This window comes from Rhinolophus sinicus, linkage group LG05 (assembly GCF_036562045.2).
Source record: "Rhinolophus sinicus isolate RSC01 linkage group LG05, ASM3656204v1, whole genome shotgun sequence".
Taxonomy (NCBI): domain Eukaryota; kingdom Metazoa; phylum Chordata; class Mammalia; order Chiroptera; family Rhinolophidae; genus Rhinolophus; species Rhinolophus sinicus.
In genome coordinates this window covers 89,325,558-89,352,916 of record NC_133755.1, presented here as the reverse complement: position 1 = coordinate 89,352,916, position 27,359 = coordinate 89,325,558, and the positions used below count along the sequence as shown (strand labels likewise).

General features: G+C 41.2%; 1 protein-coding gene across 3 annotated transcripts in view; it reads left to right on the top strand.

Annotated features, from left to right (window-relative positions):
* CCND3 (cyclin D3) overlaps positions 1 to 27,359 on the top strand; it is an 84,753-nt gene that overhangs the window by 21,116 nt on the left and 36,278 nt on the right. The window contains exon 2 of one of the 3 annotated variants that reach the window (XM_019738337.2): positions 9,746 to 9,912. The exons of the other annotated variants lie outside the window; for them this stretch is intronic. The gene's annotated coding sequence lies outside the window, so the exon portion shown is untranslated. The remainder of the gene's footprint in view (positions 1 to 9,745; positions 9,913 to 27,359) is intronic. 3 annotated transcript variants of the gene reach the window in all.

Here is a 27,359-nt window from a genome sequence, read left to right as displayed (position 1 = left end):
TTGGGGTTACAAGTGAATTTTAGTGAGTAGGCAAACTTGCAAATACAGAATCCAGGGATAATGAGGATCGATGGTACCTCCACATAGGTTGGTATTTACCCAGAGGTGCCCCCTGACCCAGCTCTCCCTGAAATATTCAGCAATCTACGGATTGCCTACCCGACCCAGCAGGGGCTTCCAGCACCTTTTGCCAACACGTGGGCCAGCGCCCATGCCATGCCACTGTTGACTCTTTTGGGTGGGTGGGTGACTTTTGCTGCTCAGGCCCGCGTTGGAGGAGGGGTGAGGAAGCCTTGCCCTGCCACCCTCCCCCCTTTCCTACTTCCCCACTGCACAGGAGGTCTCCCTGGTGAACCAGAGGCACACATGCATAAAGGGAGGTGGGTGACACGAGTAGGCGGCCACCTGTGGCTTCTGTAGACCAAGTGCTGCATCAACACCTGGGGAAGACCCCCTGGCGGTTTGGGGGGAGCCTGTTTTGACCTGATCTTTATTTACCCCTTCAAAGGAAATAAATAAATAGCTCTTTGTGTGTCTCTGTGTGGATGTGCGTGTGCCAGACTGTATGTGCCTGCAGCACACCGTTAAAAACCGTGACCCAGCCCCAGAGGAAGTGGTAACAAAGCGATTGTTTGTTTTATTTTCCATTTAACCTTACATCTCCGCTCCACCTCCACCCTTTTTATGTGTGCTCAGAGGCCCTTTGCCAGCCTGGGATCCAAATCACTTGCTCATTAATTTCTTCATTCACTCATTCTCGTATGTACTGAACCACCCTAGTACTAGATGCTGGGGAATATAAAAGATGTCAGAGACAAAAGTGAGATGGGAAAAGGGCATTTTGGCCTCTGGGTTCAGGCTGACATGATTCACATCGCTCGGACTGCTTACTAGCAAAATGACCGTGGGCGAGTTTATTTGTGAGATCACGCAATCTATCTCATCTCACCTCAGGACAGTTTCAGCATTTAGGTCGGTAGAATAGTGACTTGCTTATGGCCAGCAGTCCATGTGTATGACTTTCTCCCTTTAAGGACATGCTCTTTACGTGGCAACAAAGTTTGCAGTTTCCCCTCTGCAGTTTCCCTGCTGCTGTGCCTGGCTGCCTACCCCAGACCTTCACAAGCGTCTACTTGGATTACTGTGCGTTTCTATAGCACCCCTGCTCCAAGACCCTCAGAGGCTTCCCAGGGCCTGTGAAATCAAATTTGAGTGACCATGACGCTCTGGTTCTGCCAGCATCTGGATTCAATCCACCTTTCTACCTTTTGACCCACAATCAACTGTTTGAAAAAAATTATTTATTTTCAGGTACAGTTGACATTCAATATTATTTTATATTAATTTCAGGCGTACAGCATAATGGTTAGACATTTATATAATTTAGGCACTGATCCTCCCGATTGGTCTAGTACCCACCTGGCACTATACATAGTTGTTGCAACATTCCTGACTATGTTCTCTAGGCTGCACTTTACATCCCGTGACTGTTTTGTAACTGCCAATTTGTACTGCTTAATCCATTCACCTTTTCTTACCCAGCTCCCCTACACCCCTCCGCTCTGGCAACCATCATCAGTTTGTTCTCTGTATCTATGAGTCTGTTTCTGTTTTGTTCTTCGTTTATTCTGTCCTTTAGATTCCACGTATAAGTGAGACCATATGGTCCTCGTCTTTCTCAGTCTGACTTATTTCACTCAGTCCACACCATCCATCCACCTTTATAACCCGATTCCTGCCGACAAGGGTGCCTGATACACCCCGGGTGTCCCTGTTTCCATCCCTTTGCTCACACTGTCCCCCCTTCCTGGAGCGCCCTTTTATCCTCCTCCCCTCCACCCTGTCTGTCCAAACTTGGCCATTCTTCAAGGCCCCATTTAAATCCACTCAGCTGTTTCCCCCACATATGCCACCTCCTGGGTAGCGTGTCCTCCTGGGTACTATGTCATGTGGGGGTGCAGCTTATGTCATTACTAAACTGTATTCCCAGGCAAGGGAGCGTTGGGAAACTTGGGGGTTCGGGGAGGGCTTCTGGGAGAGCTGAGTGGTCCCTGGAGGTGCATGGGTGGAGATTGGAGGGTTAGGAGGCAGAGGCCAGGGCAGAGCAGGTGCCATGACCATCTTGACAGAGCCAGGGATTCTTACTCCAGCCCCTCACGACCACGCAAGTGTCCAGATCTGGGCAGGGCACTCTGGTTGGAGGCCTGAACCAGGCACCCCTGTGGACAGGGTCCTTCTGGGGACCCGATCCCACATAGTGAAGCAAGGGAGGACATCCGAGAATCTCCTGCATGTTGGCTCAAACAAAGGAACAGAGCAGGGTGTGGGAAAAGCCGTGCATTCACTCCTTCAGTGATTCATTCAGCCTTTTTAAAAAGGTTTTACAAAGTTATAAAATGAATACTTGCTCAGTATAGGAAATTTGGACAATATAGAAAAATAGGAAAAAGCTAGACAAACTGTTCATAGTTCTTACCACCCAAGACAGGCCTCTTGACATTTTGTATGTTTCTTTCTAGCCTTCTAGCTTTATTATTTAAATAATTTTCATGCAATTATTTAAATATCTACTTAGTTTTTATATTTAATTTTAAAATTCATTGAATTGAATAGTAAAATTGTAATTATAAAAGTAAAACAAACTTTATCATTGTAAAAACACATTACGGACAGGAAGAAAATAAAGATGCAAATTACACCCCACCCTCCAAGTCCCACCCTCCAGGGAAAACCGGTGTGAAGAGTTGGCATGTGTCCTTCTGAACCTTTTTCTGTGCACATACACTCAAAGTTTTATTCTTTCAAAATTAGATCATAGAATACTATTCATATGCAATTATTTTTATTTTTACAAAGTTAGGGTCATTTTGCATGCCCAGTGTTGCATTTTCCTTTTTTTAACATAACATTTTTTTATGCTATGTAAATTTACTTAAGTTTCTGACCTTATACAAAACAAACCCATACCATTAATGCATGAAATAGACTGCAATTTACAGTGGCTCTATGAAAATATGGAATAGTTTGCCTGAAAACACAGGAATATCTAATTTGTACATTTTAGAACATGGCTGCAATATCTCATTGATTAATCAAAGTGAGTTTCAAATCTTAACATTTAAAAGTAGTGGGAGATATAATTTTTATTTTGTTTTGGGTATAAAAAACTAAAAGAAAAAGACATTATTCTTAGATCGCTCAAGTGAAATGAGAATGTCCTCTAAGTGAACCTCTTATGGCTAAAATATGAAAATGCTAATTATTGTTTCGGAAAAATTAAAAATTCCTTGCCATCTTCCTACATAATATTTTAACAGTTTTTTTCTGTTTTAATATATAGATTTTTGAATGCGTATGTCATTGTCTACCCATTGTTACTCCATCATTGCAGGATTCCCACAGACATTTTCTAAGCTTTGTGCTGGGCAGCTGAGACAGAATGCCTGCTTTCTGGAGCTCCCAGGCTGGTTGGGACCCCAACACGTGAGAAGTTTTCCCTTAATACAATAAATGGCAGGAACGGATTCTGTGCTGTGGGCAGTGGAAGCTTGCAAGGGGTGGGGGGCTGGGTGACAATCAAGGGAGGCTTTGTGGAGAGCAGACATTGTTGCACTGGGTCTTGAAGGACAAGCAGGAGGTTCCAGATGCAGAGGCAGAAGGACAGAGTAGAGGGACCCACAGTAGCAATGTGACTTATTATCAGCCGTTCCCCCCCTGGCTCTGTTGGTTTGTTTTCTGCATTTCCTATGGAGATGACAGATTCTACGTCCAAAGGCTCCAGCTGTTTATCAGGGGCCATCCCAGGGCTGGGGGTTCCCACTCCCTGCTGCAGAGGCTGTGAGGCCCTGATTAAGGAAACAGCTGAAGCAGGGGACCCTGGGCAGAGGGGCGGGAGACCAGCAGTAAGGAACAGAGGCTGAGAGAGCCGGGTGCAGTGCAGGGGAGAGCCAGGGTGAGGGACAGGAACAAACCATGTCCCCTGTGCTTCCAGGGCGTGCCCCTGCCCTCCTCTGGCTGCTGAAACACAGTCCATCAAGGACCCTTCTGATAGCACCTCCTTTGGGACTCCGTTCATTCATCAAACATTTCCTGATGGCATCACTCAATGCCTCTCCTTTGCTCACCTAGCAAGTCAACCTGTTACCATTGGAAGACTGTGAACTTTGAAATCAAGGACGGTAGCAGTAGCTAACATTTATGAAGCATTTAACGTATGATAGACACTCTGATGAGTGTTTTGAATCTATTTTCTCACCTAATACTTCCCAACAACCAGTGAGGGAGGGATTATTATCCCCATGTTGCAGAGGAGGAAACTGACAAGTAAAGGGATTGTTATGTTAGTAAGCTTGAAGTATCACAGCAGAGGTTCAAACCCCTGTCTGAGTCTCATTCTCCTTGTTTATAACAGGGAGATGAAAAGAATATCTTTTTCTCAGGGTAGTTGCGAGAACGAAATGACGCAATGTATTAATATACCAAGCATGTCCGCTGCCACCCTTCCCCATGATAGCCCTCCCCACTGTGGGAGGCGCTTGTTTGAGTTTATATAGCCTGGTGGGGTGGGTAAGAGTGTCCGTTCTGGAGCTGGACTGCCTGCGTTCAAACTCCGGGCGCAGATCCATGACCGGGCTCTGATAAGAGACCTTAAGCAAGTTACTTTAACCTCTTTGAGCCTCAGTTTCTTCCTCTATAATGTGAAGATGCTAATGGTACCTTCCTCATAGGGTTGTTTTAGGAGTAACATGACTGTGCCCGTGTGTTTGTGCCCTTGCACGGACATGCGTATCTGCTGCTGATACTAACGATTGGAAGCTTTCTAAGGCCAGCATCCATTTCAGGAAGGTGTCACCTGGGTTCTCCCTGCCTTAGTGAGGACATGTGTAGCTGGTCCAGTTACTAACAAGCACAACAAACACTCATATATTAGAATTCTCCTCACTATAGAGAAATGCTTGCTTATTATAGAAACTGAAAACTATAGATAAAAAAATGAAAATGAACCATGATCCCAGTATTCAGAAATAATCACTGTTAACATTTGGTATATTTCTTTCCAGTGTTATTTCTATGTAGACAGCTATTTTCCTTAAATTGGGATTGTGTGGTATATTACAGTTTTGAATCCCCCACTGACTTGGTTATATATACGAGGTCAGACAATTAAGATCGCAAACTCATCCTAGAAAAAATGCTCCATACCTCATTGCTGAAAATCACTATGATCACCTTCGAAGTATTCCCCTTGGGAAGCTATGCACTGACACCTAGTCAACCCTTCAAAGCAATTTTGGAACTCTTTTTCTGGAATGGTCTTCAGAGCTGTCATCATATTACCCTTCATGTCCTGAATGTCGTCAAAATGTCTTCCTTTCAATATTTCCTTTATCTTCGGGTAAAGAAAGAAGTCATTGGGGGCCAGATCAGGTGAGTAGGGAGGGTGTTCCAATACAGTTATTTGTTTACTGGCTAAAAATTCCCTCACAGACAGTGCTGTGTGAGCTGGTGCATTGTCGTGATGCAAGAGCCATGAATTGTTGGTGAAAAGCTCAGGTCGTCTTTATTTATTTATTTAGTTTTTATTGGGGAACAGTGTGTCTTTCCAGGACCCATCAGCTCCATGTCAAATCATTGTTTTCAATCTAGTTGTGGAGGGAGCAACTCACTGGCCCATGTGGGAATTGACCAGCGACGAGGGTGTACTGAGCACTGCACTCTAACCACTGAGCAAACCGGCCCCTCCCCCGCAACTTTTTCACACAGCCTTTTCAGCACTTCCAGATAGTAAGCATGGTTAACTGTTTGTCCAGTTGGTACAAATTCATAATGAATAATCCCTCTGATATCAAAAAAGGTTAGCAACATTGTTGCAACAAGTTCGCAAACTTAATTGTCAGACTAAGCTGAGCATTTTCCAATACCATTAAACTATTTTTTGAAATAGGGTTATGGGAATTTTGTTTTGTTTTTCTGATTGAAAGACTATACACTGAGGGAATTGATTAATAGATTTATGCCATTCTGAAGGGAGGGTGGGATCTGTCCCATTGCATATTTTTACCAGTGATTAGGGAGGTAACATGGGTAGCGTGTGATCAGCGGCCACCTTTGTGTCTCATTCATCTTGATGTCACATACGTTCCTGGATCCAGAGCAGGACTGACATTGTCCATTCATTCATTCAGCAAATATTTATTGACTATCTACTGTGTTTCCCCAAAAATAAGACCTAGCTGGACAATCAGCTCTAATGCGTCTTTTGGAGCAAATATTAATATAAGACCTGGTCTTATTTTACTATAAGACCCGGTATAATATAATATAATATAATATAATATAATATAATATAATATAATATAATATAATATAATATAATATAATATAATACTGGGTCTTATTTTACTGTATCATAAGACCCGTCTTATATTAATTTTTGCTGCAAAAGGTGCATTAGAGCTGATTGTCTGGCTAGGTGTTATTTTCGGGGAAACACAGTATTAGGTGCCAGGCATTGTTCTGGGTACTTGGGATACATTGGTGAACAAAACAGGCAGAAATTCCTTCCCTTGTAAGAATATAGCAAGGGGCAGGACTCATAGGACAGACAGCAAGTAGTGCACACAATAAATAAGCCAAATTATAAAGCTTATTAAAAGGTGGTAAGCCCTGTGGACAAAACAAAAATATACTCGTCGAGCCAGGTAAGGGAGACTACTAGAGAGGGGGACATTTTGTAGTTTTAAGTAGGATGACCAGTGTCAGTCTCTGAGAAGGAAGCATTTGAATAGTGACTCAAAGGTAAGGTATTGGCATTATAGCTATCTGGGCGGTGGGAGGGTGTGTGCCAGCAGAGGGAACAGCCAAAGCAAAGATCCTGAGATTAGAACCTTCCTGGAGTGTTTGAGGAATAGCAAGGGGACCAGCGTGGCTGCAGTGGAAAGTCATTCTTGAATGAATGGCTTGACACTGGGAGGTTATAGCTGATATATTGGTTGAGAGAGCCAGGAATCCGATCTTAACAAGCTGTAACTAATAATGTAAATTGAATAAAATGTACATTCCAACAAGAACGAAATTTGCTCTGAAGTTAACAAAAAGTTCTCTGCAAAGCAAGTCACCTCAAATCCCTTTTGTTAGTACACTGGGTGTGAATTATAAATAAATTGCACAAGTACAGGGTAATTGAGACAGGGCTTAACAGTCATTCATGTATTCAGCATGTGTTTATGAGTGTCTGCTATGGACCTGGGCTTGTAATAGGTGCTGGGGATTCAGAACAAGACAAAGCCTCTGCCTTCATGAAGCTTGCATTCTAGTGGGTAGAGACTGACACTGAGCAAACAAATGTAGAATGGGATGTCGGGTGGTGATAATTGCTGACATCAACAGCAGTTACCCATGATTCTCAAGAGAAAACTGTGGTTTAAGTTGGGTCTAAATTCATTATGAGTCAACCGTGTAATGCAGTTGCCAAAAGCTTAATTTTATCTGAGGCCACGTGAACAGAATACCTCGCTAGAGAGGTCGTGTTTCCATTGCTCTCTGATCGTCAGATTAGACCTATGGTATTGCATTTACATCCTAGAGGGATATTGACAAACCCGAACTTGTTCAGGGGAGAATAACTAAAATCATGGTGGAGGGTGGGGTGGTGGTGCTGTAACACCATCCGGAAGACAGGACCCAGATTGGTGGGTAGAGGTTCCAAGAAGGTAGGTTCCCGCTCAGTAGGTTGAGGAATTTTCTAATGGTCAGAACTGACCAGTAATGGAATGTGCTCTGAGAGAGGGTGAGACGCCATTGTCAAAACGTGTTTAAGCAGAGCCTGGATTCACCTGTCTCAGGATATTATCAGGATATAATGAATATGGTAAAAGCTTAGATTAAATATATATGGCTCCTTCCAGTTCCAGGTCATACTGTGTATGAGAAGAAGAGGAAAGGATTTTCTGCAAATAACTTGTAAAATAGATAATTCCACATTAACCACATTTTAATAGCCAACGACCACCAAGCCCATCAGTAGAATCCCAACTTTTAGAAACCAGAAGTTCTCAGGACTCTCACTCATCACTTAAATTTGGTGTCCAGATTTAGGCTCCAGAAACTTCAGAGGGTTAGAGAAAGTTCAGCAGGAGAGCCATGGGTTAGTCAGCAAACCAACCCCTCCCCTTTATATTTTGATAATTTCAGATAGAGAAAAATTACAAGAATTATACAGAAAATCCTCATATAATCTTCACCCGGAGTCCCCAAATGTTAACATTTTATCACATTTGCTTTATCATTCTGTCTATCTCATATATACAGAGGTTGCCAAAAAAAGGTCTGCACATTTTAAGAGAGGAAAAAACTATTAAAATTGTAATACTCAAGATATACCAATAACAAAAGATGAATACAAGTCACGTTTGACTTCTGCAATTACAGGAGGTGCTCAAAGTGGTTCCCATTAGCGTCCAGACACTTCTGATTACGGCAAACTACTACTTGAGCAATGTTGACTAAAGTGTTAATATCTCTTAAAATGTGCATACATTTTTTGGCACCCCTGGTGTGTGTGTGTGTGTGTGTGTGTGTGTGTAGTTTGAATGTAATAAGTTGCAGATATAATGTCCCTTTACTCCTAAATACTTTAGTGTGTATTCTTAAAACAAGGTCTTCTGTTACATAACCCCAGTAGTATGATAAAAACTGGGAAGTAAATATTGATACAAGACTAGTATCTAATCTACAGACCTCATTCAAATTCACAGTAATCCCAACGATATGCTTTATAGCCAAAAGAAGAAAAAAAAAAAGTCCCAGATCATGGGTTGTACATAGTTGTCATGGTCTTTGTAAGTTTCCTTTAACCTGAACTAGTTCCTTAATTTTTCTTTGTCTTTCATGACATCGTCATTTTGATGGATGGGCAAAGGACTTTTAAGCGATGTCTTTTTAAAAAATTCGCTGAGACAGAAGAAGGTTTTGATATGGATCCTCAGGTTTCTGTGGTTTGTTCATCAAGAATGATTTCCTTGTTCAGGGTGCGATAATGGCTCCATACTGCTCATGACAAAAAAATCCAAAGCCCCTTGTATGCATTTCCTAGGGCAGCCATAAGAAAGGACCACAAACTGGGTGGCTTAAAACAACCAAAATGTGTTCTCTCACAGTTCTGGAGGCCAGAAGTCCAACGTCAGCAGGCCATGTCCCTTAGAAGCCTGTAGGGGAGGATCCTTCCTATTTCTTCCATCTTCTGGTATCCCCTGGTGTTCCTTAGCCTGTATCTGGATCGCTACAGTCTGCCTGTCTTCACATGGCCCTCTTCCCTCTCTTCTTATAATCACATCAGCCATATTGGATTTAGGGGCCCACCCTACTCCAAAAGGACCATCTTGATTATATCTGCAACAACCCTGTTGCCAAATAAAGTCACATTCTGAGATACTGGGAGTTAAAACTTCAACATATCATTTTGGGGGACACAATTCAACCCACAACCCTCTTACCTCATCTTTCCAGCCTAATCCTGGATTTTGTCACATGTGGTCCCTCTGCTCCAATCACACTAATTATCCTCAAGGGGACACTTGCTTTCTCCCAGACTCAGGGCTTTCTTCTGGCCATCCCCACCCTCCTCTGCCAATTGGGGCTCTTCTTTTTCCTAACAGTGACAACTTTCAGTTATCTAGCGCTTATTATGTGCCAGCCACTATTCTGAACTCTTGACACATAGCACTCTTTTAACCCTATTTGCTAGGGACCATCATGATGCCCATGTTACATCAGCAACAGATGAGGAAATGGAGGTACAGAAAGGTTAACTTGCTGGAGGCCTCAAACAAGATGATTCTCTGACTGTTTCCTGGGCTATTTCCTCCTCACTCTGACTTTTTGCTGGTTGCTGTAGAAGGGATCTCAGAGTTGGTGAGTATTCGTGTCAGTGGCCTTTCCCTTTGAGACCTCAGGGCCTGTGGGTGCCCATCGCCCCCCATTGCCTCAGTTGACGTTGATCCATGCTCTGTGTCCTCAGTTCTCAGGATGGGGTGGGGGATGGGATCCACTCTTCTATGTTCATGGCTTCCTCCCTTCCCACTGGAGCCTCATGCCCCTGGTACCTCCCACCAAACCTGAATTTCTCAGTGGGGCCCAGTGTGTCAAACGTATCAACATCTGCAGAATGTGTCAAACATACGCCATCCAGGCTGACCTCCAGACCTGCTGAATCACGATCTCTGGTGAAGGGACCCAGAGCCTGGCTCTTTCATAAACTTCTCTGTGATTCTTATAAGGTTGAGAATTGCTGTTGAAAGCCCTCATTGAAATGCTTATCACATGATCCATGGACTGATTGACCAATTGATTGCTTGGATGAACTGCTGCGCTGTGTTTCTATGGAGGGCAGACCAAGGGGAAACTTTAAAAATGTCCTGTCATTCTTCACAGCTCAATTTTTCTGTGAACCTAAAACTGCTCCAAAATATAAAGTTCTTTATTTCTTTTATTTTTTAAACGAAGCTTATTGCCTGTAGAATAACTAAAGTATGTTGTGGAATGTCGTAACCTAATGGGGTACCTCCTCAGTATTCGGGTGTGGACTATTTCTACTCGAGCTTCCCTCTCTTCAGGGGTGTCCCATTCAGAATCAGGGAGAAATCGGCAGGTATCTGACCTGGTCCTGACCCGCCCACCCCTCCCACCTCTTGCCCTAAACTCTGAGAGATTGGGGGTGACAGAAGACAGTTGCTCCACCCCCCAGAGGAGCCCAGCTGTTTCCCTTTGCCCCTCATTTCAGCCACCTGAACCCATTCACAGTTTTCCTGTCAGTTAACCCGAGCCCCACTGCAGTGTGGGAAGGGGCCCCTGTAGATGGGGTGGGGCTGTGTTTCATTTGCTGGTGTCTTTCCTCAGGCCTCAGCAGAACAGGTGCAGGCATAAGCAGCTGGGTGAAATGAGGGCATTCTTGACTCCCTGTCTTTTCCCCCTCCCTCTAATTCCCTCCACCAACTCAGCCACACTGAAGCCACATCCCATTTCCTCTCTGACATTCAAAAGCTTCTCTCCCCTCTCTGCCCTCCATCCAACAAAGGGCAGCCCCCCAGGGGAGCGGTTGCCCTTAAACTGGGAGGAGATACAGTGGAGGGAAAGTGGGAAGCAATGGGTTTGCACTGCTACCCTCCCTTTCTGCTGTGGTGCTCTTTTTGTAGAGGGGGTGGTAAAGAGAGGGAAGTGGTATCGTAGGAAGGGCGGGGAGGGCTGTTCCAGGAACTGTGTCAGTCGCTGCCTTTGCCTACAGCCCGTGAGGAATTGAAGACCAGTTCTGAAGTTGGCCAACCTATCCCTTCAGGGCTGACGCCTCCCTGTCTCCTAAGAGAAGGGGCAAAATCAGACTCAAATCCACATTCTAGAACAAAGGTACTTCAAAGTTGAGCATATACCTGCATCCCCTGGAGGGCTTGTTAAACCTGGACTTCTGAGTCCCACTCTGAGAGATTCTGATTCTGTGGGATTGGGGTAGGGCCTGAGCATTTGCATTTCTGATTCATTTCCTAACACCTAGAGAACCACTGTTCTAGGGCTCCCCTGAAGATTTCTGGGAAGTGGGTTCTTCCTCGCCACTGCTGGGAGAAGAACAGGTCACTCAAGGAAGTTGGGTCCCCCATGATGGCCTCACACTCAAATCACAGTTCTCCCCCAAATTGCATGTCTGTGTGATTTAGCTGGATTTGAGTGGGACCATGGCTTAAGAAGAGGGCAGAAAGAAGACCCTCTGTCTGCTTGCTCCCCACTCCCATGGCGAACCCCCCTTCAAGATGGCCTCCTGCCATCTTGAAACTTTTGTTTCTGTATCTCCTTCCCAGCTAGTTGAAGGGAAAGAAGGATGCCCCCTGTGTTCCCTGAAGCTTATCTTTCAACTATATGCCATGGAATATTAGGCAGCCATTCAAAAGCATGAAGTTAATCTTATGTGGTGACTTGGGAGTGGTCTACCATGACGTACTGTAGAGTGAACCCCGTCAACTGTAGGTAGGCTATGGTCCTGCTGTTGTAATGATAACCAACCAGGAAGCTATCAATGAATATACGCATAAGTATTTACATGCACACAGGGAATAAACAAGTCTGGAAGGTTCTTTTCCAGACTACTAACAGATGTTAGCTCTGGAGGATGGGAAACTTCACTGTTTACATTCTCTAATCCTATATTGTAACAAGCCTATCTCACTCTGTATTTAAAAGCCAATGAAAATAAAATTAAAAAGCCTGTGAAATGCAAATGAAAGAAAATGGTACAGCTCTGGAAAGCTGCACTCTGAACTATTAACAACAGGGAGTAGGAGATGGGGCTGAGGATTCTATCCCTACACACACACACTTCTGGACCATTTGAATTTGTTAAAAAGAGGATTATTAGTTTTTTATTTAAAAAAAGGGACATCTAAGCAATAAAGGAAATAGACAGCCAGCCTCCCTCTCTCCTCCACCCTTTCCCCCAGCAGCCCCTGGTTCGCCCCCATCGGCCGCTGCCCCAAGCCCTTCACATTCTTCCAGCTGCTCTGCCCTCTCATTCCTTCCCGTCACAGTCAGATTTCTCCACTGAGTGGCCTTCAGTTTCTGCCTCCATTTTGACAGCCATTCTTTTTATTTTAAAGAAACATCCCATGTTTTTGTTTGACGATTGCCGGCGTTCCAAAAACGGAAAATAAAATCCCATAGCCTTAAAAGCATCCACAAACATGACTTGATCTTGTCCAATCCTATCTGCTTCTCACTGCACACGCATGTCCTTTCATAATTGTAATTTGCACAAATGCTATTTTGTGTCCTGAAATTTTTTACGTCACCTAATTTTGTGAGCCTGTCTGTGTACAGACACAGCATCATTTCTTCTATGAATGGTACTATGGTTGTTTAACCAGGCCCTGATTGTTAGGCCTTTGGGTGGTTTCCAGTTTTTTGCTATTTATTCATTCATGATTTAACCCCCTCCTTTTGGGCTCCGCCTCCTGCCAACCTATAAAAACTGCCCTCTGAAAGGTCACTGCTATGGGTCTTCCCTCCAAATCTACCAGCCTCTTCTCAGTACTTGACTAAGCCCTTGTCCTGACTTTAATTGGACTTGGCCTTATTAACCACCCTCACTGCCACCCACCAGCCCATCCATCAAACCCTTCGTGAAATTCCAGGCTCCCTTCCTTGGCTTTTGTTTTTTTCTTTTTTTAATCCTTTTTTTCTTCCAAATACAGGCATTTTTACATTTTCATAAAATGTAAAAGAATAAAATAACTCATAATTGGTTAATATAGAAAGTAAAAATATATTTGATTTAAAAATTTTAACTGAATTATGGATTATCTGATTCCAAAATATAAATGCATATATATAAATATATATGTGTGTGTATGTACGAGTTGTGAAGCAGTACAGTAAAGCTAAACCCACAACATACCTACCTTGCAGCTTAAGAGATACAACATCACTAATTCCACGGAAACTTCCTGTGTTTCCCTTTCTGGGTCATCCCTCTATTAAACCCCACTGAGATACTCTGGATTTTGTTTATTTTCTTTGCAATTAATTTTAATAATTTGTGGATTTGAAGGGGTTCTGTCTAGACAAACATATCATCTATTTATAATGACGTTGTTTCTTTACAATTCAGTACCTTTAATTTATTGTTATTCTTTCCAATTCTATGCCTTTGCTTTGTGATTTTGCTAGGACCTCTGATATAATGTCAACTAAAAGCAGGAATAGCAGGCATCCTTGACTTGTTCCTGAATATAAAAGAAATGCTTCTAATGGTTTTTCACTAATAATAATGATTGCTATAGGTTTTTGATACATGCTCTTTAATAGGTTAGGGAAGTTTCTTTTTCTGGTTTATTGTTAAATTTTATCAAATGCGTTTTCTACATCTATTGAAATGATCTTACGGGTTTTTTTTCATCTCAGAATACTATAATGACATTAATATTTTATGTTAAACTTTCTTTGTATTTCTGGGATAAATTCAATTGGGACATGATATATGGTACCGCTGGGCTTGATTTGCTTATATTTTGCACAAAGTATCAGCATCTATGCGTAAGTGATATTAACCTGTAATTTTTCTTTCTCATACTATATTTGCCTAGTTTGGAATTAAGATTTTACTTATCTCATTGGATAAGTTCAGAATGTTTCTTCCTTTTTTAATCTCTAAGAGAAGGTGGCGTACAATTGGAATCGATGCTTTCTTGAATGTTTGGTAGATTGCTCAGTAAAACTTTCTGGGCGTCTGTCAGTTTGTAGGAAGATTTTAAATTACCAATTTAAATTTCGTCTATGGCTATATGTAAAGTTACCAAATGCATCCTGGTTTGCCTGGCCTAGTGCCCAGTTATGCCTGTTCCCTGGCAGATTTATTTAAAATTCCCCTTTCACTTTCCAAGATATCTTTGTTCAAATAATAAAATATGGGGTTATTCTGTGTATAAGACTATATAGGTTTTTCTCTTTCTTCTTGAGTTAGTTTTGGTAAATCATATTTTTCTATAATACTGTCCATTTGGCTTCAAATTTATTGGCATAAAGTTGTTCATAGTTTTCTCATTTTTAAAAATCTGCTGTAGCTTTAAATACATCACTTAAAAAATCCCTAACATCGTTTATTTGCATCTTTTTTCTTTGTCTTGTCAGTATTACCTAAGTTTTGTCCATTTTTATTAATCTTTTTGATGTCTAGCTTTTGACCTTATTGATTTTTCTCTACTGTTTATTTTTTATTTCATTAATTTTTGCTCTTATTTTATTGTTTTCATCTTTTTTTCTTAGGATTTATTCTTCTGCTTTTTTTTAAAACTTCCTACTTTCTCTCCTTTATTTATCAATTTTGAATCTTTTTTCTTTCCTAATATAAGCACTAAGGCTATGTATTTCCTTATAATTTTTTTCTTTGTTGAATATACGTATCATAAAATGCACATATCTTAAGTCTACAAGGTTTATGAGTTTTGGCAAATGTAAACAGCTCTGTTATCATCATCCAAATCAAGATCTAGGACATTTCCATCATCCAAGAAAGCTCCATGAGGCCCATTTTGGATCAATCTCCCCCTTACCACCAGAGTTAATCAGTGTTAGAACTAAACTTGGCTAGAACTTCGTTTAAATAGAATCATTCAGTATATTCTCTTTTGTGTGCAGCTTCTTTCACTCAGCATATATTGTATATATTAGTTAATTTATTCCTTTTTATTGTCGAATTTATTCCAGTGTATGGATGGATATACACTGTTTAATCCATTCTCTGTTGATGGACATTTGGATTGTTTTCAGTGTTTGGCTATTATGAATAAAGCATCTATGAACATTTTTATACAGGTCTTTTGTGGACATAAGCTTTCATTTCTCTTGGGTAGGTGCCTGGAAGTGGAAAAGCTGAGTCTTTATGTAGACATCCCATAAGTTTTACTATGTGGTATTTTCATTATCAGTTTGTTCTAGTTCTTAAAACATTTTCCATTAAGGTTTTTTGTCTTTGACCTATAAGTTATTTGGAAGTGTGTTTTAAAATTTCCACATATGTGGGATGTATTATTGTTGGTTTTGATGATTTCTAACTTAATTGCATTTTGGTTAGTTAATACAGTCTTTATAACACTAATTTTTTGAAATGATTTGAGACTTGCTTTATGATCTAATATGCAGTAAATTTGTATGCTTAAAATGAATGTGTATTCTCCAACACACATATACAATTATGTAACAAGCTTGATATATAAATACACACACATATGTAAATATATATAAATATAAATATAGAGATCTCAAGCTTGTTAATGGCATTGTTCTAATCTTCCAAATCTTTTTTGATTTTTGTCAGTTCAATCTGCCAGTTACTAAAAAAGATGTATTAAAATCTCCTACCCCAATGGTGGATTTGTCAGTTTCTCCTTATAGTTTTATCAATTTTAACTTTATATTTTTAGAACCTTTGTTATTTAAGCTCTACAGATTTAGAATTATTACATCATTCTAGCAAACAATAAATTATTGTAGAACATTTTCAAATTTTCAAATCATAGTGTAGCAAATTTTCAAATTTTCAAATCAGTGACTATCTCTTTTAACAGTATCTACTAGTTTGACAGTAGATCACACATCTGATTTAATGACAGAAAATTACCGAGAAAAGAATTAGTGGATCAGGATCAAGTCTATTTGTTAAATTGTGGTTGAACTGCAACCATAGGTTCAGTTCAGGAAACAGGAACAAAAAGAGTTCAGCAAAAGTGAATAAAAGCATTCTCTGAGAATCAATTAGTTATATGAGATTTACAGTGAAAGGCGCTGTGTGGTTTAGTAATGCATTTTGCCTTCGTGTCTATTTTATCTCATGTGAGTATTTGGTGTCAGCTTCCTTTCAATTACTATTTATTGTGTATTTGTTTCCATCATTTAACTTTCAGCGTCTCTCTGTATTACTTCTTTTCTACCAGTGCTTTTAATGAGGCCTAGATTATAAGTCAGAAGACCCCCATTCTAGTCTTGATTGTGTCCTAGAGTTTTAGCTTCCTCCTTTTTCCATTGGGTGCAAGAATATTTGCCTTGCACACCACCATTCACCATGTTGTGTGAATCAAATGATATAAAGTGTGTGAAATCACTTTGCATACTGTAAAGTATTTTGCAAATTATTATTGTTCTAGCCATCTAACAATGAAGTGTTCCCAAATGTTTGTTTAAAGTCACGGTGGTTAAGGGCTTAGTTGGTTGATAGAGCCATGCTTTTGCATTTGCAAATACTATTTCATAAGGTGGTTGCAAGATGTAAATGTATTTAAAGTACTAAATTATCTGGAGCATAATAAGTGTTCAATAAATAGTAACTCATTTTTATGCTTACCATTATGGTTATTGTGTCACTGTTGCTTTTACCCTGAACTCTAGCTCCTTAACTTACCAGTGTATGATCATAGGCAAATTCCTCAACCTCGCTAATCCTCAACTTCCTCATTTTTGAAGCTAATAACTACTTCATAGTGTTATTCTGAGAATGATGTAAAATAATGATAAAAAGAGCTTGGTACAGTGCCATGTTTACCATAATCTTAATCTTAAAGGTCTCTTCTGTTATTAGAGCTCTAAATGTTGACACTTTTCTGGCAGAGATGATTATACCAGCTCATCTCTGACTTCTTATTACCTGAATTTGAAGCCCTTATTTAAATAAAGTTGATACATCAACTAACAACAATTGTTGGTGGGATTGCAAATTGGTGCAGCCACCATGGAAAATGATTTGGAGGTTCCTCAAAAAATGAAAAATAGAACTATCTTATGACCTAGTGATTCCACTCCTGGGTATTTATCAGTAGAAACCCAAAACACTAATTTAAAAAGATATCTGCACTGCCTATGTTCATTGCAGCATTATTTACAATAGGCAAGATATGGAAACAACCCAAGTGCCCATCAATAGACAATTGGATAAAGAAGATGTGATATATGTGTGTGCGTGTGTGTGTGTGTGTGTGTGTAAAATTGAATATTACTCAGCCATAAAAAAGAATGAAATCTTGCCATTTGCAAAAACATGGATGGGCCTAGAAGTTATTACGCTAAGTGAAATAAGTCAGACTGAGAAAGACAAATACCATATGGTCTCACTTATATGTGGAATCTAAAGAATAAAATAAACAAACAAATAAAACAGAAACAGACTCATAGATTCAGGGAACAAACTGATAGTTGCCAGAGGAGAGGGGTGTTGGGGAGCTGGGTGAAAAAGGTGAAAGGATTAAGAAGTACAAATTGGTAGTTACAAAATAGTCATGGGGATGTAAAGTACAGCATAGAGAACATAGTCAATAATGTTGCAACAACTGTGTATGTATAGTGCCAGGTGGGTACTAGACTAATCGGTAGGATCAGTGCCTAAATTATATAAATGTCTAACCACTATCCTGTACACCTGAAACTAATATAAAATAACATTGAATGCCAACTGTAACTGAAAATAAATAAATACTTTTTAAAAAAGAAAATCTAAATAAAAGAGATATACCATAAAAAAAGCAAAATATAATTTAGTAGGACCACATCAATATGAAGCATTCTGTCCCAGGTTAAATTCTTCATCCTTTTTCCCCACCAAAGCATTTCAGCTTCTTGAGCACCTACCTAAGTGATGGACAATGTGAAGCTCTACCCTTAAGGAGCTCTGCTAGAGGTGTCATTGTAGAAATTCATCCAAGGTGCTTTTGGAGACCCTAGAGAAGAAATGAACCCTGTGGGGAGGAGAGTGACCAAGTCAGGGAAAACTTCCCAGACCAGGGGAAACCCATTTCCCCATTTCCACCAAACATACCAGAACCATTGTCTATCATTCTCCCAACACAACAGACTGGGTTACATAAAATTAAACAGTTTTTTTTACTTCATAACTTCTAAGCAGTGATTCAGGGATCCAGGCTCCTTACTTCTTACACAGTGCCTGCATCCTAGAAATCCTCTATTAGCTTCAGCTGTATCTTTCTCTTGCATAACTGAGAGTGTATTGATTGTGCTAGGCGTTTCATGTCCTGACCTGAAGAGGCAACATCATTGCTGCCCACATTCCGTTGACTAGACCCAGTGGCATGGCCCCAGCCTAGCTGCAAGGGAAGCTGGGAATTGTAGTTTTCCTATGTACCCAGGGAGAGGAAAAGGGATTGGTGGGCTTCTAACCAGTCTGGCCATAGCTGCCTCCTAGACATATTTGACATCAGCCACTCCTGACATGTTCCTTTTGCTGCTCTTGTAAAAGCCTGGGTTCTGGAGCAGAGGAGAATCACGTCAGTAGTCCTATGTGTTCAGTCCCTGCTTGATGAGACCCTCAATTTTTTTGGGCTGTGTTGTTCACTTTAACAATCTTTCCAAGCCAAGAAAAAATTATTTTGGCACCTAGCTCAGTGCCTGGCACATAGTAGGTATAAAATAAGTATTTTTTAAATGCATGAAATCTCTCAGTTCCAGGAGTGGCTTAGAGGTTATTTGCAAGATTAAATTAAACTCAGCACTTGGGTGGGCTGATAGAGAGCGAAGGAGGGAGGGAGTGAGGGGAGAAGGAAGGAGCTTTTGCATGTTACACAATCAGGGATGGGAGGACCTCCTTTTTTTTTAAAACAGCTTATCAGTCACCTCTGAACTGCCCCTGAAGGCACGTAAAAATCACTTCAGTGCTAGAAACTTTCCAGCATTTTTGCTTCCTCCTAAGGGAAAGTGACAGAGCTGAGCAGAGGCCCCAAGGGACTGGAGCTGGGAGGAAAGATCAATTTGTGCCCTCTGCGCACTTAAGGGAGCTAGCAGAGCATGGCTGATGGGTTCACACTCTTGCTTGGCCACTTCCAGCAGTGGGGCCTTGGGCAAGGTACTTAATCTTTTTGTGCCAGTTTTCTCATCTATAATAAATATAAAGATAATAATACCTCCCTCTTCTGGTTTTTAGATTAAGCAAGTTACTATAGTAAAAAGCATAGACCAATGACTGGCACGATGTAAGTGCTACCGTGTTTCCCCGAAAATAAGACCGGGTCTTACATTAATTTTTGCTCCAAAAGACGCATTAGGGCTTCTGTTCAGGGGATGTCATCCTGAACAATCATGCTAGGGCTTATTTTCCCGTTAGGTCTTATTTTCAGGGAAACACGGTATATAATTGCAGACATCATCATCATTAAGCACAGAAAAGAAATGGTCACCTGAAGTCCTAAAGTAACAGACTGGAAGAGCCCTTAAAGGTGACCGTGTCTAATCCCTATAGAGAACCATGGGGCTGGCTGTTCTTGGTGTGCAGCCAGATTCTCATACTGGCTTTCAGCTCACACTTTGGTTCTAAGTTAGTTGGTAAAGTTGGTGAAATTCATTTCAAATGTGGGTTACTCCAGCCCAATCCCTGTCCCCTTGCTTGTTTTGCCCCAATCTGACTTTTCGACCCCAGAACACTCACACTTTTCCCCCACCGCCCAGATCTCCACCCTGCCTCCCCCCACCACCCCACCTTAGTTTTCCTGTGTCTCTGGCTCAGGGTCAGATTCTGTATGTCAGTGCCAACTAGTTAAGCTGATAAATGGTTTTCTCTGCAAGTACCAATTGCCGGTGCAAAGGTTGCTACTTCATACAAAGGTGCATTATTGACTGGGGCCTTTCTGGAGAATGTGCCCCGCCCTGTGTGTCCTGGTCTGTGAGAAGGAGAGATGGAGCAGCATTCCAGCTAGGACAGTGGAGAGATTTAGGCCTTCAATTGCCGCTAAAAGAAGACAGATCGTCTCTGAGCATCCGTCCTGTTGGCTGGGGAGGGGGCAGATGAGGATATTGGCAGAACATTTAATCAGTAAATTTCTAGACATAGAGTTAATAGCTGGAGGGGGTGGGGCAGGATATAAAAATGGGTAAGGCTTGTCTGCAAGGAGTGAGGAAAATGCAAGCACACAATAAGCATACAAAATAAACCATATCTCACACGAAACGATACAAAGCAATGTATAGGCAAGGATGAGCTATCCATTCAAAGTGGAGGTTTCAGATAATCCCTTGGAAAGGCTGATGGTGGCCTTAGAACTGATGTCTGAAGAGAATTTTATAAGAGTATATTGAATTTTCTAGTAATATTGAAGAACCTACAAATATTAGGATACAGAAAGAAAAGACAATCACTCACAGTCTCATAATTCAAGACGACCTCTGTTATCTCCAGATAGTGGGTTTATGATTAAGGGTGATTTCTGTTTGCTAAACATTTCTGTATTTTTAAGTTTTCTATCATGAGTTTTACAATAAAGAGAATATACATTTATAATGACAAAATTTAAAACCCGAAGACAAGTCAATGCTAACATTTCAGTATGTTATCCTCCTAGTCTTTTTGCAATACATAATTTTATCATTCCATTCATACAATTATATATACCTGCTCTTTTCAACTTCTCAGCATTTGCTGCGCTTATTATAAATATAACTGAGTGGTTGTGGGATGTAATTCATATAGCCATTTCCATTTTATTGGACTGTAAGGTTGTTTATAAATTTTTGCTACTATAAATAACCCTTTGTATATTCCTATGTATGAATAATTTTTAAGTTAATAAACTTTATGGTTTAGATTCACTGCCAGCCTGAGTGGAAAGTACATAGCGTTCTCCTGTGCCCTGTCCCTTACACATGCACAATCTCCTTTACTGTCTACCCCACGTTTGACATCCTGCCCTAGAGCGGTACATGTGTTATTCAATGAACCTACATTGTCACATCATTATCCCTCAAAGTTATTTTACATAAGGGTTCACTCTTGGTGTTGTACATTCTGTGAGTTTTGACAAATATATAATAACACGTAACCACCACTGTAGTACCGTGCAGAATATTTTCACTGCCCTAAAAGTCCTCTGTGCTCAGCCTATCAATCCCTCCCTTCCCCCCAGCCCCTGGCAACCACTGATATTTCTACTGTCTCCATAGTTTTACATTTTCCAGGATGTCCTATAATTGGAATCATAGTACCGTATGTAGCCTTTTTCAGATTGATTGGCTTCTTTCACTTAGTAATATGCGTTTAAGGTGCCTGCGTGTCTTTTCATGGCTTGATAGTTTTGTTTGTTTGTTTTTTGAGTGTTGAATAATATTCCATTTTCTGGATGTACCACAATTGTTAATTTATCAATTCACCTACTGAAAGACATTTTGGTTGCTTCCAAGTTTGGGCAATTACGAATAAAGCTGCTATAAACATCTATGTGCAGGATTTTGTATAGCTAGAAGTTTTCAACTCTTTTGGGTAAATATCAAGGTGCACAATTACTGGATCGAATGGTAGGAGTATGCTTAATTTTGTAAGAAGCCGCCAAACTGTCTTCAAAGTGGCTGTACCATTTTGTATTTCCAACAGCAATGATGGAAAGTTCCTGTTGCTCCACATCCTCCCCAGCATTTGATGTCGTTGTTCTGGATATTGGCCTTCTAGGAGGTGTGTAGTTGTGTGAAATAAGAGAAAAACAATGTGTTGGTCTCTGCCCCTGATTCCTGGCGCAGAGTTCCTGAAACCCTTGTAATTTCCTAAGCGATATGAGCACTAGTAGCATCTTTGTTCTAATATTTGGTCTTTGACCTCAGTTGCTAACACAGGGCTCTTAAATCCCTTGGAATTTCCTGGGTGGTAGGAGTGTCTTTTGTTCCAATGTGGTGACTCGGAATGAGTTTCTGGATGGTTCCTGGATAGCGGCTGGTCACCAGATAGGCCATGATTAAAAGCTTAGAATTTCCAGCCCCGTTCCTTCATTCTGTAAAGAAAAAAGAGGAGCTGGAAATGAAGTTAATAATTGATCGTGCCTACGTGAGGAAGCCTTTATACAATCCGAATAGTATGGAGTTTGGGGAACTTCTAGGAGGGTGACCACATCCATGTATCAAGAGGGAGATGTACTCCAACTCCATGGGAACAGAAGTTCCTGCACTAGAGATCTTCCCAGAGCTCACCCTATGTATCTCTTCATCAGTAGCCTTTATCATATCCTTTAATAAACTGGTAAGTGTAAACGTTTCCCTGAGTTCTGAGTCGCTCTAGCAAATTAATCAAATCCAAGGGGGAGGAAGTCATGGCAACCTCTGACTTGTAGCCAAGTTGGGCAGAAGTTGTGGGTAACCTGGAGACCTACTACTTGTAATTCTCATTTTTGTTTTAATTTGCAATGACATATAATGTTGAGCATCTTTGCATATACTTATGCCACCTACATATTTTCTTTGGTGAGGTACATGTTCAGGACTTTTGCCCATTTTTAAATCAGATTTTAATTTTCATGTCGTTGACCTTTAAGAGTTCTTTGTATATTTTGGATAATAGTCTTTTATCAGATGGATCTTTTGCAAACATTTTAGCTCAATCTGTGTACCTTTTATTTCCTTTTCGTGTCTTATTGCACATTAGCTAGGACTTTCAGTACAGTGTTGAAAACAGTAGTAAGAAGGGACATCTTTGCCGTGTTCCTGATCTTAGTGGGAAAACTTTGAGTTTCTCACCATTAAGTATATTAGCTGTAGACTTTTGGTAGATGCTCTTTATCAAGTTGAGGAAGTTTCCTTTTATTTCTAGTTTGCTGAGAGATTTTATCATGAATGGGTGTTGGATTTTGTCAAGTGTTTTTCCCGTATCTATTGATATCATCATATGATTGGAAATAGCCTGTATGGAGGGCAGAGTGAAGCAGGGAGGTCCAGATATAGGCTATTATAATGCATTAACATGGGTGGGGAAAAAGGAGGCTTGGGTTTGAGAGGTCATGAGGCAGATGCTGAAAAGTGCTTGGATTCACGATAGATATTCAAAGGCAAACCTCATTGGAGTTGCTGATGGATGGGATGTGGGATATGGGAGGAAGAGAGGAGTCAAAGATGACTCCAAGATTTTTGCCCTGAGCAAATGATGGTGGACCTTGGGGGTGCGGTAGGGGGTGGCAATACGTCTGCGTGTGAAATAAGAGTTCAGTTTAAGCAGAGACCAATTAAAATTGGGTGTGTCCTCTAAAATCTAGAGCACATGGGTCAGCAAAGGCCCAGATGGTGTGAAAAAAGTGCAGAAAATATTCAAGGAACTGAGATCCCATATGGTACAAATACATGTTGAGGCAGAGGCTAGCGTGTGGAAAAATAGGAGAGAAAACATACTGCAATAGATTATAGAGAACCTTAAATGCCAAACTAAGGAATTTGAAATGCATCTGATAGGCATGGGGGAGCTGATGGAAAATTGTGAGCAATAACTAATACGATCAGAGCTTAACTTTATACTGACAATTCTGTTTAATAACGTGAGAGATGCTCACGAGATAAAATTTTAGATAATATGATTAGAGCTAAGGTTTCATTTTTTATTTTATTTTTAATTTCATGTTTTAAAAATTGGCTCATATATTTAAAAAAAAAAGAAACTGGAAGGGACACTATCAAAATGTTTCATAGTTTCTGTGGTTGTTAAGGCTATGAATAGTTTGGGCTTTTTTTCTTCTACTTCCCTATATTTGCCAAATATTCTTTAATTGAGCATAACTACTTTTACAATGAGAGTGAGTTTACACTAACAAATGTGTGCAGGACTGCAAAGGAGTACATTGGGTGGAGAGAACGGAAGGAGGGTGGTTTAGGTTCTGTGTAGCCATCCAGTGGAAAGGGAAGGAGGATGAGCTGGGGCAAGGGCCATGGGAGGAAGGGGAAAGTGTACTTTTTGCCTTCCAATGGATATGTAAGGAAGCCTTACCACAAACAAGTGTGGAGCTTAGTATGGGCTCTGGAGCCAGTCTGCTGGGATTTGAATCTGAACTTAGCCATTTGCTTGGGCAAATCACTCTGCTTTTGAAAATCTGTGAACGGGAATAATAATTGTATTTACCCGGTAAGGTTGCTCTAAGGAGTCACTGAGTGAATACATATTAACCACTTAGAGCAGTGCTCAGCTCATAGGAGGCACTCAGTATATTAGCTATTGCTCTTGTTACTCCAGGGACCTGGCCTCAGCTGAAGGTGGATACAGAATACGTATTAGAGCGGAGGGCACAGACATACGAGGTCGGACCCATTAAGTTCGAGAACTCACCCTAGAAAAAGTGCTGCATACCTCATTGCTGAATATCACTGTGGTCACCTTTGATGTACTCTCCTTGGGAAGCTATGCACCGACACCAGCGCCTAGTCAATGCAGTTTTGGAACTCTTTCTGGAATGACCATCAGAGCTGTCATCATATTACCCTTGATGCCCTGAATGCCATCAAAATGTCTTCCTTTCCATATTTCCTTTATCTTTGGGTAAAGAAAGAAGTCATTGGGGGCCAGATCAGGTGAGTAGGGAGGGTGTTCCAATCCAGTTATTTGTTTACTGGCTAAAAACTCCCTCACAGACAGTGCTGTGTGAGCTGGTGCATTGTTGTGATGCAAGAGCCATGAATTGTTGGTGAAAAGTTCAGGTCATCTAACTTTTTCACGCAGCCTTTTCAGCACTTCCAAATAGTAAACTTGGTTAACTGTTTGTCTAGTTGGTACAAATTCATAATGAATGATCCCTCTGATAACCAAAAAAAGGTTAGCAATATTGGTGCAACGAGTTCGCGAACTTAATTGTCAGACCTCGTAAGTTACTGAAGCATTATCCCTAACAGTTTAATTTTTATAAGACTATATTTATATAGTATATATTTAAAAAAAAAACTCTTAGTAGTTAAAGTTTTTGAAAATAACTTGGGTTGTCTCAGAAACTGTGAGCCACCATCACTGAAGAAGTGCCAACAAGTGCGGTTTCGATAGTTGGGGGCCTGGTACAGGATTGTGATTCCAGATTAGTTTTCATCAGATGATGTACTGGGTTTTTTTATGTAACTAAATTCTTTCCACTAAAGGTTACTGTCCTTTATTCTGAGCCCTCTCTAAGGGTTTGGTGTTTAGGTATTCTTTATTTTATGAAATGTGGTATATATAGACTACAGGTTTTTTCCCTAATAACATTACTTGGTAATAGCCTTACTGTCTGGTCTCCAGATTTTGAGGGGAAATTTGATTGGTCTTTGAAATGTAAGTTTCTGGGAACTAGGCTTGTGGGGAAAGTGAATAATTTGGTTAGGCTGAATTAGGTACCTCTGCAATCCCCTCTGACCCTAAGATTCTCTCAGTTCTGTGCCCAGGCTGGACCCCTCCTCCCAGGGAGTTCTTTTGCAAATGTGAACTTTCAGATGGGGGATTAGTTAACGATGTACGTGGATCTGTACAGCTCTGTCACTACAACTGTTGTGCAGTTCTTTGATCCCCTCCTGGCAGTTAGTCAGTCTGTTTTAGGGACAGAGCCTGTGGCCCTGAGCCTCACACATTCGGCATTTGAATTAGGAAGCACATGCTGAAGACTCCTCCTGATGGGAGGCTGCGTGCTGTGGGCCAGGAGGTGCTGAGGTCAGTCCAGCAGGGTCTCTACCCCAAGAAGCTTATATAGTCTGATATCTTTCATATACAAAAGAGTTTTGTTATCACAACTTCTCAGATCCTTAATTCGCTTATATATAAAATAGTAATAATAATAATAATAATACAATCTAACAGTGACAGAGATACATCTCTCCCTACTTATGTCACCTCCACGCAGAGCTAGGAAGAAGAATCAGACTGTGAGAGGTAGACGATGAGACCTAAACAGAATGGATGAACAGAGGTGTGCAGTTACCTTAAACAGACAGAATGGCTTCCAGACCAACGAGACCTAATTGTCACTGGACTGGAAAACTAACATATCTACAAAGAAGGTCCATTAGCCCTGGCTACTTAAAAAAACAACAACAAAAAAACACAGAATAAAAGGCAAGAGGTCACTGAGTGGAGAGATGGCCTGTCTTGGCCCTGTTGCAGAAACAGTCACCACGCCTGGCTTGTGTCCCCAACCCTGGAACACTGTGGCTGCCTCCCTTAGTTCCACTCCCTTACCCACCAAAACCCCGTCTGATTCCCCTCTGGCTGCCCCTGGTGAAGGGCCTACAGGGAGAGAAGGTGCTGGCCAGGGGCCCTGGATGCTGCGTCCATCCAGCAGCTGTGTCTCCCACTGTTGGTTTATACTTGGCTGTATGGGATGCACCCTTATCTCGGGGCACTGGTTAACTTGAGTCCCCCCACCTCCCAGGAGTGGAGGACCCTCTGGACATGCTGGCAGGTTCTATTTTGGAGCCTGTGAGCAGCTGAAGAGGTAGGCCCGGGCACGAGGTACGTGCGTCGAGGTCCTGTCATCTACGTGGCCATGGAGCCGCCTCCCCGTACCTCCACTGGCCTTACCATCCCTTCACTGGAGTTTCTCCAATTCAGCTCCCAGTGTTCTTATGACGATGAAATTAGTTAGCAGAGGAGAAAGCATTTTCTGAAATGGTTCACATTGTGTATACACGTAAATGATGACCATCATTTTCAAATGGGATCATGTGTATACAAACTCTTTGAAAGGTATAACGTGTCATGTGAATTAACCTAATTCTGTTGGAAGCCAAGGAGGAGGGGGAATTGACCGTTAGGCTCAAGAGAAATACCACGTTGGCCCCCCACACCATAACCCCCTGTTAGGGGTTAAGTTGATAGTAGTGCCAGGGTTTTCCCAGAGGAAGAACTAAGATGGGAACTGAACCGTGCTGTGGTTCAACAGGTGGCTGCCTCTCTGTGACCCCAGCTAAGTTGGGCTGTTGTTTGAGTGGTAACAAGGGCACTTGGGACCCTCCACGAGGAACCCTCTGCAGAAAGCCGGTGAGTTTCCAGTTAAGTTCAAGGGCAGTGCACACCATCACGTGGCTCACCTTATACTGAAATCGGGCTGTTGTTTTTCTGTCAGACTAAACTGAGC